General features: G+C 43.4%; 1 pseudogene; it reads right to left on the bottom strand.

The window, feature by feature from the left end:
* Positions 1-1,602: 1,602 nt before the first annotated feature.
* On the bottom strand, positions 1,603-14,951 carry LOC147725938 (uncharacterized; annotated as a pseudogene).
* Positions 14,952-15,574: the final 623 nt, after the last annotated feature.

The raw sequence follows: 15,574 nt of genomic DNA, 5'->3' as shown, positions 1-15,574 counted from the left end.
GCAATCGACCAGGAAGAGGTACTCGTGCTCTGGAAAGCCAGATTTGTCTCCCCCACAATTGTGGAGCACCAGCATTGTGACATACCAACCACTGGAATACCGGATGCCCTGCAACCAACACCTACATGAAGAGTCCAGATGGGACTCCAACTGCCCAGGAAGCAAGCATACGCCATGGGAAGTTGACTCCCTGAGACCCGCTCTGTGAGTGACCCAGCAGTCTCGAAATCATACCTGCCTGCCGTTTTCTCCTGACTGCGATTAGCACATTTGAGCACAGAGCCCAGCCCACTTACCTGCTCTGCCTGGGTAACAATGAACTGGCTGTGCCACCCTGTTGAAAGGCCCTTGCGGCCATTTTGGAGCTCTCCGACTTGTCCCCCTGTGCCGCCTGTTTTTAGGTGGCCCCCTTCCTTCTTAGCGTACCAACTACCAATGCCTCCAGCATCCTGCTCCCTGCCGACTCCGGGACGCTCCAGACGATCAGCTGATAGAACATTGGACCTTGGCTTGCCACAACTCCAAATCCAGAAGGTGAACCCCTAGAACCACCTGTGCTAATTTCTGTACCTGCATACTTTTTCCTCTCATAGGAATGCATTGTGTGTAATTGCGTACAACACTTAATTATTGTCTGAACATTGATAATTCCTAAGAAAATCAGTACTTACCTGTGAACAAAGTTCTTGATTTGACAATATATATAAAAATATGTTTTTCTTGGAGTGTGTCTCTCATTTATTGCCTCTGTGAACACAACAAATCCTTAGCATTATCCTCTGCTAGGCCTAACTGCTCTCCCACACTACCAAAAGAGAACCTTAGTGTTATCGACTTTTGCTTCTGTAAATCAATCTGGGCCTCACTGGACTCTCTACACAGTTTACTTCATTTTAGTGCACTATATAGAGAGCCACATTGCTACACTTGGCAATTAGTAAAAGCTAGGGTTTTCAACCATCATGCTTCATGTGATTTAGCCAGGATTGTACTGCTTATTATTTGCTGTTCTTGGCAAAATACAAGGAATACCGTCTTGGCTGGGTTGAGCTTCAGATAGGCATTGGACAGCCAGGTCTGCAACATTTGCATTAGAGTTGAGATGTTTGATGTCTAATGCAAAGGAGACTTTTACAGAGTTGTGTATCATTGGCATAATGGGGAATCTATGTTGTGTCTGTAAGTGGAGCATCAAGCCACTCCAAGTGAAGTCTACAGGTGATATGGGTCTTGTGGAACGTTGATGTGCTAATGTGAATACAATGGTGTCAGTTGGAAAGGTAGGAGGAGAACCAGTGAAGGACATTGCCCTTGATTCTCATTTACCACTCTAGGGTACATATAAGCATGGGATGGGCAACTGATTCAAAGGCAACTGGGAGGTCTAGCAACATCAGGAATCAGCCACCCTCTGTATCTGTGGTCAAGAGGGCATTCTTGACGAAGTATTAAGTAGTTGCATTTATGCTTCAGCATTATTAGAAGCCAAACTGGTATTTGTGCAGGAGTTAGCTTTCATTGATGTGACCTCAAAGTTGGCTTCTTTCAGGTGAGTGACGGTCCGGTAGTAGTTGAGTTCATCAGGTTCTACTGTAGGATTCTTTAGGAGTGGGAGTATCTGGCCTGTATGCAGGACTGACACTTTAATGCATACGTGTTCACAGCAATGTTCTGTGTGTTATAACTATGCGTAGCTTCCCTAACTGCACATTGAGCATTTGGCATAGCTTCATTTGCCTTAGTGATCATTATAGCACCTAAGTGAGCAAAGAAAAGACTGCATTATTTATGGCACACTGAAAAACTACAGTGTTTGAATTCACATGCATTATGCGAATATTCATATCAAGAATTTAGCAGTGGGCAATGCAAATAATTGCACATTTGAGAGTCTGGCTATCAAACAACTTCTCAAATAGATATTACGTTTGACTACTAGAATTACATGCTAACCGTTGCCATTTATAAAAAAGCTCTACCAATATATTAAAAACAATGCAAAGGATGCTATGATTCAACCAAACCAAATGTAAATAGCATGCACAAGTAATAATCCAGGGCATTTTTATATGCACTGCATACAATATACCACGTGCTCTTGATTTTAGTCTATACTTGACATGGTCAAACTGATATTTTAACATTTGTCTACGTTACAATGATCAAAACATAGCATGTGGGACAACTGGTCTTTTCTGCAGTCACATCTAGAGTGTTGGTATTTTTTCAATGTGTGTGTGTTTGTGTGTGCATGGTGATGCATGGGCGCATGTGTACTGTGTGTGTGTTATATATTTGCAGTGATATCACTTTGTGTATGTGTATGTGAGCACAACACATTTCTGTGAATGTCTTCCCAGTGTGATGTGCCTGTCTATCTGAATACATGTATGTGTGCGTGTGTTACAGACTAGGGGCGGGTTTGACTGTCACAAAGGTGGCAGTTTTCCTGCCAGCTGAATACAAGGTAGATGGGCTAGAATACACTTGTGATTAAGGCTGACGAGCTCATTGTCACATTTGTGAAGGAGTAACCCATCCGCCGAACTCTAAATCAAGCCCTAGGTGTACATCTGAGTGTTGCCTGTGTGTTCAAAATGAACTAAGAGCAATGTATGCCTATTATTGGCCCAATGATAGGAATAAAGATGAGTCCAATGCCGATGTCCCGTGCATTCTCCGCATCTCGCTGTGCTTGAATCGCTCTGTTTAGGGCATAAGCTGCATTATTGACACCGTGCTCTGTTGCTTGTAGTTGTTGTCTGGCGAGGGACTCCTCTTGCAATCCAGAGAGTTGCACTTTAAGGCCTTGCTGCTTAGCTCTAGAACCTTCTGCTCATCACTCAGCTTCTTTTTCTTTTGCTTAAACGTTCTAGCACATTAGCATCTAATGCACTCACTTGTTCCAGAGACGACTGCTCAGCCTCTGACAGACTCTTGAAGGATGACTCCAGGAGCTGGCCAATATTATTTGGAATGCCTGGCAGGAGGTCGGTGCTGGTCTGCAAGATTTCAGCCACAGACTTCAAGGAATTGAGGAAGGGCAGCAGAACAGCCTGTTTATAACTCGCTTCTGAAACAGGGACTGGAGCCGGATAGTGACCAGGAAATAGTAAAACTGGACCTTAAAGGTGAAGAAGAAAATAAGGAAGGAATATTAGATAAAACAATGTTTTGCGGACATATTTTGCATTTCTAAGCTTTTTATGAAAGTTATGGCTGCACTGTTAAATGCCAGATGAACATTTATATAGCATTTACTATTAAGTCCTTAACACTCTTAAAAGAAATTCTCTATGTCCTAGGGGGTTGGTTTATGATCCCCCCACTAAGGCAATGTTTGTTAATCCCTTCGCTGCTAGGCCTTTTCCCCTCCTGTGCTAAGCCTTTTTTTGACTATTTGGGGTAGTGCGCGCTTAGGCCCCTGTCACTTTTTGACCACATAAGGTATCCACGCCAATTTTGCGTCCTTTTATTCCACCATCATCGGGATTGTAAAGGTACCCAGGGTTTGTGGATTCCCTTGGAGGGGTCCCAGAAATTAAGCAAAATACAGTAAAATTTTAGTTTTTTCAGAAATATGAGAAAAACGGGCCTGCAAATGAAAACCTCTGGGTTTTTCCCTGCAAAATGTTATCAAAGAAGGGTTTGTGGGGCTGAAAACACAATTTCCCAGCTTTTAGGGAATGACAGTCTTTGTCAGAGAACCAACATTTTTTACACAGTTTTGACATTTTTCTGGGACATAGCCTATTTTTGCTATTTTTAGTGCTTTCAACCTCCTTCCAGTTAATGTAAAAATGAGTATGAAAGCAATATTGGTCCTGGAAAGCTATACGTTTTAGAAAAGTACACAAACTTCTGAATTCAGAAAGGGGTCATTTGTCTAAATCCATGAAGGTTTCTTTATAGAAACTAACAGTTAAATATTGGAAAAATTGAAAATTTGTTGAAAAAAACAGCCTTTTGTCTCAACATTTTCACCGGTAATTATGACAGCTCTTTGAAAGCAATATACCGTTACATCCGATGAACCTTCCTGGTTGTGGGGATATATAGGACTTGTATGTTCACCAAGAACCCGACGAACCCAGAGCCAAAAACTGAGCAGCAACTTGCAATGGTATTTTATTATGTACCGTGTATAGAGCAATTATTCTGGGAAAATGTATACATGGAAAAATCGGTATGAAAGACACCTTTGTATTTATGAATTGGGTACAAATTATAGAGTTTACAAACAGTATATATTCGCACATTTTCAAAATTGGGAATACTCATACTAGCATGAGAATTATTGGTAATTTTTCAAAATGACTTATTTTTTACACAATGTCTTTCATTTGGAAAGGAGAAATAGATAAAAACTTAATAGGTAATAACGGTTGATTTAAAAATATGAATTACCCTAAGTCTCCCAATAAAAACGGTAACTAACTTGTGTGGGTCGGCCTTGTGCCCATGACAGGAAATGGCGCAAAACGCAACGTGGTCACACCTCAATTTTGCAGTGAAAAATGACCTTTTTTTGGCAAAGTGCCTAGCTGTAGTTTTTGAAACCTAGCTCTGCTGGCACCTAGGGAAACCTAGCAAATGTATACATTTTTAAAAAGTAGACACCCTGGGGAATCAAGGATGGGGTGACTTGACTGCCTCCCACCAGGTTCTGTTACCCAGAATCCCTTGCAAACCTAAGAAATTGTCCAAAGAAACACATTTGTCCTATATTAATGTGGTGGAAAGTTCTGGAATCTGAATGGAGCCACAAATTTCCACCCACCCCACGTTGCCCAAAGTCTTCCGAGAAAAATGATATCCTATTTGTGTGAGTCGGCCTTGTGCCCATGACAGGAAATGGCGCAAAACGCAATGTGGTCACACCTCAATTTTGCAGTGAAAAATGACCCTTTTTTGGCAAAGTGCCTAGCTGTAGTTTTTGAAACCTAGCTCTGCCGGCACCTAGGGAAACCTAGCAAATCTATACATTTTTAAAAAGTAGACACCCTGGGGAATAAAGGATGGGGTGACTTGACTGCCTCCCACCAGGTTCTGTTACCCAGAATCCCTTGCAAACCTAAGAAATTGTCCAAAGAAACACATTTGTCCTATATTAATGTGGTGGAAAGTTCTGGAATCTGCGTGGAGCCACAAATTTCCACCCACCCCACGTTGCCCAAAGTCTTCCGAGAAAAATGATACCCCATTTGTGTGAGTCGGCTTAGTGCCTGCAACTGAAAACGGCGCAAAACGCAACCTGGTCACACCTTAATTGCGCAGTGAAAAATGACCTTTTTTGGCAAAGTACCTAGCTGTAGTTTTTGAACGCTAGCTCTGCCGGCACCTGGGAAACCTAGCAAACCTATACATTTTTGAAAACTAGACACCCAGGTAAATCCAGGATGGGGTGACTTCACTGCCTCCCACCAGGTTCTGTTACCCAGAAACCCTTGCAAACCTAAAAAATTGTCAAAAAAACCACATTTTCTCCACGTTTCTGTAGTGGAAAGTTCTGGAATCTGCGTGTATCCACAAATGTCATTCCATCCTGCGTTCCCCAAAGTCTTCAGAGAAAAATGGTACCACATGTGTGAGGGTCAGCCTAGTGCCTGCGACAGGAACCTGCACCAAACGCAATGTGATCACACCTCAATTTCGCAGTAAAAAATGACCCTTTTTTGGCAAAGTGCCTAGCGGTAGTTTTTGAACCCTAGCTCTGCCGGCACCTGGGAAACCTAGCAAACCTATACATTTTTGAAAACTAGACACCCAGGTAAATCCAGGATGGGGTGACTTCACTGCCTCCCACCAGGTTCTGTTACCCAGAAACCCTTGCAAACCTAAAAAATTGTCAAAAAAAACAAATTTTCTCCACATTTCTGTAGTGGAAAGTTCTGGAATCTGCGTGTATCCACAAATGTCATTCCATCCTGCGTTCCCCAAAGTCTTCAGAGAAAAATGGTACCACATGTGTGAGGGTCAGCCTAGTGCCTGCGACAGGAACCTGCACCAAACGCAATGTGATCACACCTCAATTTCGCAGTAAAAAATGACCCTTTTTTGGCAAAGTGCCTAGCGGTAGTTTTTGAACCCTAGCTTTGCTGGCACCTAGGGAAACCTATGCAAAAAACAGAAGAGAGGCCCTGATAACTACACAAGCTAAGAGGGGAACAACCCGCCAGGGCGAGATAAATGACAAGAGAACATGAAAGGCGGGTTCCCAATGGTAAGGAGGAGGTATTCAAAACTCTCTAAATAAAGAGAAAAAGCCAAAAGCCCACAAAAGACATAAAATATATATCAAATATTTCTTTTTATTAGCATAGAAAAATAATTCAATCATTGAAGTTTAATATACAGTACATATCTTTGTCTCCATCCTGTAGGAGTTCATCATAGAAAATACAAACAAGATATATATAAGCACAGCCTAGGGACAGCAAAGAGAAATAAAAATTGGCACACAGCTCATTCACTCTTCCAGTCAACCCAAAAACATTCCCATACCAGAACTCACACTCACATTCAAACAGAAATCATCCATGAAAAGCGCCATGGAGGCCTAGCTGTAGTTTATGAACCCTAGCTCTGCCGGCACCTAGGGAAACCTAGCAAACCTACACATTTTTGAAAACTAGACACCCTGGGGAATATAGGATGGGGTGACTTGACTGCCTCCCACAAGGTTCTGTTACCCAGAAATCCTTGCAAACCTAAACAATTGACAAAAAACAAATTTTCTATACATTTCTGTGGTGGAAAGTTCTGGAATCTGGTGTATCTACAAATGTTCTTCCACCTGCGTTCCCCAAAGTCTTCCGAAAAAAATGGTACCTCACTTGTGTGGGTCAGCTTAGTGCCTGAACCAGGAAACGGCGCCAAACGCAACGTGGTCACACCTCAATTTCGCAGGGAAAAATTACCATTTTTTGGCAAAGTGCCTAGCTGTAGTTTTTGAACCCTAGCTTTGCCGGCACCTAGGGAAACCTAGCAAACCTATACATTTTTAAAAACTAGACACCCAGGGAAATCCAGGATGGGGTGACTTGACTGCCTCCCACCAGGTTCTGTTACCCAGCATCCCTTGCAAATCTAAAAAAGTGACAAAAAAAACACATTTTCCCCACATTTCTGTGGTGGAAAGTTCTGGAATCTGCGTGGATCCACAAATTTCATTCCACCCTGCGTTCCCCAAAGTCTTCCGAGAAAAGTGGTACCATGCTTGTGTGGGTCGGCCTACTGCCTGCGACAGGGAACTGCGCAAAATGCAACGTGGTCATACCTCAATTTCACAGTGAAAATGACCCTTTTCTGTCAAAGTGCCTAGCTGTAGTTTATGAACCCTAGCTCTGCCGGCACCTACGGAAACCTACCAAACCCACACATTTCTAGAATGTAGACACCTGGGAGATTTCAAGGAGGTATGGGTTGCGTGGATCCCTCAAAGTTCCATTACCCAGAATTGCTTGCAAACCTCAATTTTAGATGAAAAAAACAGTTTTTTCCACACATTTTTGTGTGGGAAATTGTGTGGCATCACCGGGCTCAAACAAATTTCCTATCACCAAATGTTCCCCCAGGTCTCCCGATAAAAATGGGGCCTCACTTGTGTGGGAGGCCCAAGTACCCGCGATAGGCAAGGGCCCAATACGTAGTGAGGCGACTTCAAAATTGCCTATGTCAAAATCACCTGCTTTTGCAAGGGGCGGTCACCTGGGTTTTTGGCCCCGTGATCGACGGCCATCTAGGGAAACCTACCAAACCCACACATTTACGAAAAGAAGACTCCCGGGGGCTTCCAAGGAGGTATGGCATGTGTGGATCCCCCAACGTTTCCTTAGCCAGAATCCCTTGTAAACCTCAATTTTAGCTGAAAATTTTTTTTTTCACACATTTTTGTGTGGGAAAGCGTGGCATCACTGGGCTCACACAAATTACCTACCACCCAGTATTCCCCCAGGTCTCCCGATAAAAATGGTGCCTCACTTGTGTGGGAGGCCCAAGTACCCACGACAGGCAAGGGCCCAATACGTAGTGAGGCGAATTCTAAATTGCCTATGTCAAAATCACCTGCTTTTGCAAGGGGGTCACCTGGGTTTTGGCCCCGTGCTCGACGGCCATCTAGGAAAACCTACCAAACCCACACATTTCTGAAAAGTAAACACCCGGGGACTTCCAAGGAGGTATGGCTTGCGTAGATCCCCCAACGTTTCTTTACCCAGAATCCATCGCAAACCTCAATTTTAGCTGACAAATCTTTTTTTTCACACATTTTTGCAAGGATATTGCAGAGGCATATCTGCCTATCCAGATATGCCCTTAAAGGAGATATAGTGCACCCTGACTTAGGGCTAAGGCCTGCTAGAGGGGTGTCATATCAATATCCCATGCAGTGTATGTGGGCATAGAACACAGGGATGTGTGACATGTCCACTTTTTGGTTTTGTCTGCACCAAGACATGCAGGCTACAGTGACAGTGTGCATGTGCTTGGTGAGGGGTCCCTTAGGGTGGCACAGTTCATGCAGCAACCCTTAGGGACCCTCTTTAACCACAAGACCCTTGGTATCAGGTGGAACCTTTAATTGGAACTTATATTTGAATTGGAGAGGTGACAATTGTGGAAACAAAAGGTATAGTTTTGGGAAGCAGAGCTGGCACAGGGGGCCATGTTGGCAAGGACCCTGCGCACTTCAAATCAAAATTACATCATTTTCTAGGCTAAATGTGGGGGCTAGCCATAACAAAAAGAGGCAGTTTCCTACATGACCCCCATCAAACGAAAAAGGATGAGACTAACCTTACCCTAGAGAGTCTTCCTCATCTTAAGTGGAAGAACCTGGAAAGGCCATCGGTATTGGCATGGGCTATCTCAGGTCTGTGTTCCTCTTCAAAGTCCGTTCCATGTAGGGGTATGGAAGACCATAGCAGTTTGCGATTTTCACCTTTTATTTGCATTTACCATCTGAGAGACCTGTGGTCGGTTTGAACAATGATGTGAGAGCCAAACAGGTATGGCCTTAACTTCTACAGAGACCAAACCACAGCAAAGGCTTCCCTATCGCTCCAACAGGGGAGTAGATGTCTACTAGACTTCTTCATCATGCCTTAGACTAGCCCACCAGAAATGGGCAAATTATTGGAGATGTGGGCTCCACATCACAATGAGACCTCAAGAGACATTCTCATATCTACAGCTCAATCTCAGTCTCAACCTCATCTCTGCAATTGGCATCAACCCTCTAAAGAAACTCCTCCTGGAAACACCCTCCTCTGACTCTGCCCCATATGTAAAACCTGGAGGCTTATAAAGAGGCCTGCACAATTCAAGGGAATACATATATAATGTGCACCACCCTAGGCATATCATTTAAACAACATCATGCATTTTACAATCTTAAAACCACTATGAACAGGTATATTGTACTTCAGTTAGCAATAAAAACTTTATTACAACACAATGCACAGGCAGATACAGATATGCATTTTTCACATGAAAGAGCATCAAAAGCCATTCTTCAATATTAGAAAATGTTAGGATTCTGCCACTGGTTAAAGAGAAATGCGTCTGAAAAAAAGAGAAAGTAAAGAGAGATATATTCATATATTTGTAAAAATATTTTTAGTTACTGGAACCAGTGGTAGCTTCTTACATATAGTCTTATTCAATTAAAATTAGTTAGGACCAACCTTAAAAATAAATGTGAGGTTCTTTTGTTGAGGGGGAGGCGGGTGCGGGGAGTTTACAGGAGGCTATGCTGAAACATATTAGGACCTACTTTAATCTTTGTGTTGTTTGATGTCCTTACATTCAATGCTCATTATTTCTATAATTGTCTCTCCTAAGAGTCGAGACGTTTTGACACATAATTGTTTAGGGATCCCCTTAACACTGTGCCATGGTTTGTGCTTGAAGACCCTTCTTAGACTAAGCACTCCCTCATCCTAAATCCGAGTTCAATTCACTGTGGCCCTCAGTTAGCTCTCAACAAATGTAGGAATAGCTCTGACCCTTCTTAAACTGAACACTTCTCACCCACAGTCGCAGTTACATTACAGACGAACACATTCATTTGCCCAGAATCACAGAAAGCTGAGCTGACCCCCAGGCCCTGGCTCGAGCCTGGTTCTGCAGTTTCAATGTTGGATGCTCTAGCCATTAAGCCACATTCTTTCTTAAATTGACCTGCCAATTTTATAAATCCAGTAGTGGATCTTCAAACAATTCTTCATGATGTCTGCAAACCCAAGGTGATGTCATCGAATGCTTGAAAAACGTAGTTTCAAAACTGAATGCAGATATATTTGCTGATGAAGCAAAGATACACAACAATCTTACAAACACAATGACTTGAAATGTTCTGACTGTGTGTCCTTACACTGAGACAAACGAAAATTCACCAAAGGGCAAAATTAAAGAAAGTTTAAATCTGATTTCAAATTAATTGAAAAACCAGGCTCATGATTGTTATACTTCATGACTTTATGAATTGTTGCACATAAGCAGTAATATTGGGAACCATAGGACACTCATCTCACAACATCTACATTTGATTAAATGTATGTGTAAGAAATTGGGTAATTGGTTGAGGGGGCTGAAACCCTATTCAAGCAACAACCACAAATCTTGTCAGGGCAAAGTCACAGCAATATGGATGGTGTATCTCCTGATCATGGAGACAGACTTCCAACATAGAGATTGGCCGTATTAATCTAGCAGTTATTTGTTAATACTACTCTTTGCACTGTTCTTTTTTTAGATTAGAGGGTGAGGTGATAACACTATCAAAATTCTGCATTTTTTCCTCACAACTCTATTTTAATATCACACACCTTTTTGTTTTTTTGCACTGCTTTCTGGTTCCCAGGTGATCACAGACTGTAAATACTGGATAGTCTGGTTCACTCCTGGTGGGATCCTCCATCAGATTCCATTGAGCAAATCTATATGTTGGAAGTCTGCCTCCATGATCAGGAGATACACAATACATATTGCTGGACAACCAGATGATAAGATTGATCACTTTGATAATTGATAGGAATCCAAGCTCTGCTCAATGCTTTCTGGTTCCTTTATGTACTGTTATTCCCTTCTTCACTTGACTACTTGAACTCTGTTTGAAGCATTTGTTGGCTTGATATCTGTCAGACCCCCAGTTCAGTTGGTTAGTGTTATTGTGCTATTTGGGGATTTGAAAAGTGGCTGGTCTTAAAAATTTCCCTTTGACCCCAATTTCCACGGTGTGTTTATTGAGGGCGAAGTCACAAGCAAACCCAATCTAAAAATGCAGATGATTGATTTTGAACAGAAATACATTTTAAAGATTTCCATAGCAGTGATGCTTCCCTTTTAAAAGTTGCAGACATTGGCATACCTCTGTAATCTAGGCTCTGTGTCAAAAGAAACCCACAGCAGTGGCAACTGGAATAACAATAATCATCTTGCTGTCAACTCGGTACCCTGAATTAATATAATTTTCTTGGAAATATTGCCAGAATGTAATTATTAATCGTCTACCTTTTGGAGAATTTCTATTGATAATTTGGGTTATTAAATCATACAACCACATTTGATTGATTTTTGAAAATCCAGCACGTTTCATATCTGACTTTTGGTTCATTCCACCTAATTTTATGTGTTGCATATAGATTTAGCATCTCTAAATTGGCCTCTTTCTAATTTACGCTTTTCCAGCAATAAAGAATGAGATGTGGACAAAACTATTAGTATTAGTTGGCTGGCATTGGAAAGTTCCTGCAGCAGAAGCACACAGGAATTAATATGTGCAAGGTAGGTGTCCCCACCTCAAATCCACTGTAAAACTGTAAAACTGACGCTGTGATATTTCACTTTTTCCAAAACTGACACATTGTCTGCAAGCGGCACGCAGAGCCAGAAATGTGTCGAAATTCCTATGCCTCAAATACCCAGGAGTAGGAAATATTGCAGTGGCTGTATAATAGGAATCCGACCAGCTGAAATCACTTTACACACTGTAATTAGCAGTTAAATACCAACCCCTCATGGATTATTAGGTATAGGCATGTAACAATCATGTTGTAGGACCCCTTGGCCATCATGGGACAATGGCACCTAGGATATCATCACCCACTGTAGCAAGGCAAAGTGACATTGTGTACTGCATGCAAGGGGCGGCCAGGATTGCCATATCTCAATATGGAAAAGGGTTCCCTAATCCAGCCAAGAGTACTCCAAACCACAAAAGGCAAGTACACCCATAAAGTAGGTAACACATGAATTGCCACTTTACACGACAAACTATATTTATATCCACTCACATTCAAGTGTCAGTCAATATGTCACGCATACTTGGGTGTCTTTGTACACATTAGTAGACAATGCCCACTGTAATGAGACGCATAGCAATTATTCACATTTGTATGCTTTACATCCAAGATCAGTGCAGTAGACTTCAAGGCGGTGGTGGGATTGTCTAGGTTGGTGTCCTGGCTGCTGTTCTCTTCTCCACCTCCACTTGAAGTCTTCCAAATGTTGTGTTCCAAATTATTTTTTCATAGTTTTTTTGACGCTTCACTTACTGAAAAGTTACACTAGGGTGGTTAGTGTCGCTTTACGTGACGCTATTCAGCCATACATTAGTTTTACTCCTGATGCATCAGTTTCTGTTATGCGATCACGCTTGCGGCAGCATAATTTTTTAGGTTGACCCTACACAGCGCTCATGCACTGTCTGCAAGACCTGCTGTATTAGGGAAAAGTCATTTGATCCTGTCTGCTGCTTACCATCAGTTAACTCCAGTGTTGCTTTTCTTTGCTGCCACCTAACTGGTTTGCACACCCGATAAGTGACTTCCTGTAGAAAGCTGGCTCTTTAAATACTATATCAAAAAGAAGTATAGAGTCCAGTGGATCCTCAGAGGCTTTACAGCAACTAAAGTGGATAATACAAATGTTCTCCTTTGAAGTAGCGTGGGTGAGCAGTTAGGCTTGTCAGAGGCCAGTGTTAAGCATTTGTTGTACACACACTTGCAATACACGAGACACACAATCAATTAATATATATCAGACCAATTCATAAAAATAGTACTTAGTTATATTTATTTTTCAGAACCACAGAACTTCATCATAGGTAAATATGTTTTTCAATAGAAATACTTTTCAGGTTCAAAAATGGACACAGTGCAATTTTCAGAATTTGCAATGTTAAATTATGGGAGGAATAAAACATACAGCATACATAGGGATCAAACCGACTTACAAGATAGTCTTCGGAAGCTTAAGGTCAATAGAAAGCAAGGTTTAGCAGCACAGGAGTGCAGGGTGCGAGATTGAGGTTAGGCGCCCAGTACAAATGAATGGATTTTGGGGGCAATTAGACCGAAACTGCTTAGAGGTAAGTGGCAACGGCTTAAAAGTCCAATCTTCAAGTGTTGAAGCATGAACTGGATGGGGCCAAAACCCATACCAATACTACGCCACCAGCAGCACAGGGGTTGCCAGCACAGGGGTTGCCGGGTGCAAGTTGCCAACACAGCGTCGGGTGCCCAATGCAAGGCAATGGAGAGCTGTCAAATGTAAAAAAGGCTGCAGGCTCAGGCGAAGTAGCTGATCAAAGTGAAACAACAGCTGCAGAGGTAAGTTGCAATGCTCACGACGTAGAGACATATTTGGTCTTCCTCACCAGGGACCAGGACGGAGTGGTGCTGGGGTGTCTTTTGGCATTGGAAATGGCTTACGGGAGCAGGTCACGGTGGGGGGTGGTCTCCGTACAGAAGCTGCAGGTGATGTAAAGGAGTCCTGGAGGGGTCATCACACAGTGAGCTTGGGCTCTGGAGCACAGAGGAACCTCACTGGTACCAGAGGGTCATTTGGACTCAAGCTGAAAAGATCAGGTAGAAAAGTGGAACCTGAGGCTGGCTTTCCAGTTCTTCTGGTCTTTACTTTGAAGATGGTTGCTTAGTGAACAGAACAATTGTTCTAAGAAGTCTTGATCTTTGTTGAAGGCAGTAAGTCCTCCCAGGGTTCGCGAGGTCACCGGGCTGCAGGACGAGTCGTCTTTTGGTGCAGGATCTTCAAGGGCTGCAGGGTAGGTATGTAGGGCTGGGGCCGGCAGGGCTGGGGACAAGTCAGTTGGTCTGTGCAGACTTCTCTGCTGGTGAAATTCTGTAGTGTCTGGATCTTCTCAGGTCATCAGGAACTGAAGTTCAGGGTGTGGGGATGCCATCTAAATCCTAGATTTATTATTGTTACAAGAGAGTGACAGGTAATGGCCAATGGGCCCCTCATCTGGCATGTCTGCACCCTCCATTTTGCCGCCCTCTTGAGGGAGTGGGACAGACCTAGCCCTGATTAGCTAAGTCACACTATATTCAAGATGGTGGGCACTGAAAAGTGTACTTAACCTTGCTTCCAGCACCTGAGGGGTGGAGTTGGCAGAGAGGGGCACACCTCCCATTCTCTCTGCGTTTTCCTCCCTTTCCTCCCATCTAAAAGTGGGTGATGACAGGAAGGGTGCCTTCTCCCTCTAACAGAAGAGGCTGGAGTTGTATTGCAAAGGCGGCAAGATCTTTTAAGCTCCCCACCACAGATGACTCTTCCTGACCATGAGGAGGTGTGAACATTTCCACCCAAGAAAGGCATAGTTCTCGACCTCAGAGTGCACAGGTACTCTCCCCATGAGATCATAACACTGTCTGGTAGTAGCAGACTGGCTTAGGCCAGTCAGTGACTAAACCAAGGAACAATAGGTTTCAGGGTAGCCCTCTAAAGGGTCCAATGTGTGCAATTTATTTAATAAATGTGACATTGGCGACAGTGCAGGTTTTTTATGCTGAGATGTTTGGTACCAAAAATCCCATACTTCAGTGAAGCCAGCATGGAGCTGGGAAACTCGTACTGAGTATGACGAATGTCCAGCCAATATACTTACTATGGCTTCCCTTGGCACTTACAAAATCCAGGAATCGACCCATCCCTGAAATATATCATGAGGGCCATCAGAGACTTTCAGGGTAAACTGGACTTCGTGACAGAAGAAGTGAACCTTTTGCGGGCGGATTGCCAGAAAATGTCCGAAAAAGTATCGGTGGCGGAAACTGGTATTGGTGGGCTCCAGGCAAAGATGAAGAGACTGGAGGAGCAGGTAGCAGTGCTCACAAAGAACCAGGCTGACATACATGCCCGCCTGGAGGACCAGGAAGGACGGGCTCGGCGGAATAACATCCGCATAGTGGGAGTGCTGGAGGGACTGGAGGGGCCCTCGATGGACTGATTTGTGGAGAACCTCATTTTGAAACACCTGAAGCTGAAACGTCTTTCAAAACTTTTTTCCGTTGAGTGGGCGCACAGAGCCTTGGGAGGCAGGCCCAAGCCGGTGATCCCTCCACCCACGATCATCACTCGCATTCTTAACTTCAGAGAACGGGATGCCATATTGCAAGCGGCATGCATGCATGGGGACCTTCACAGAGACAGCGCCACCATCCGCTTCTTCCCAGACTTCACGCTCCAGGTGAGCGGCAGCGGCACTCCTCCGACGGGGTGAAGAGGGTGCTTCGGGACAAAGGAGTGAAATACATGATGCTGTGCCCTGCAC

Source organism: Lissotriton vulgaris, chromosome 3_1 (assembly GCF_964263255.1).
Source record: "Lissotriton vulgaris chromosome 3_1, aLisVul1.2, whole genome shotgun sequence".
NCBI lineage: Eukaryota > Metazoa > Chordata > Amphibia > Caudata > Salamandridae > Lissotriton > Lissotriton vulgaris.
The sequence above is the reverse complement of the archived record's forward strand: the minus strand, read 5'-3'. Positions and strand labels throughout refer to the sequence as shown.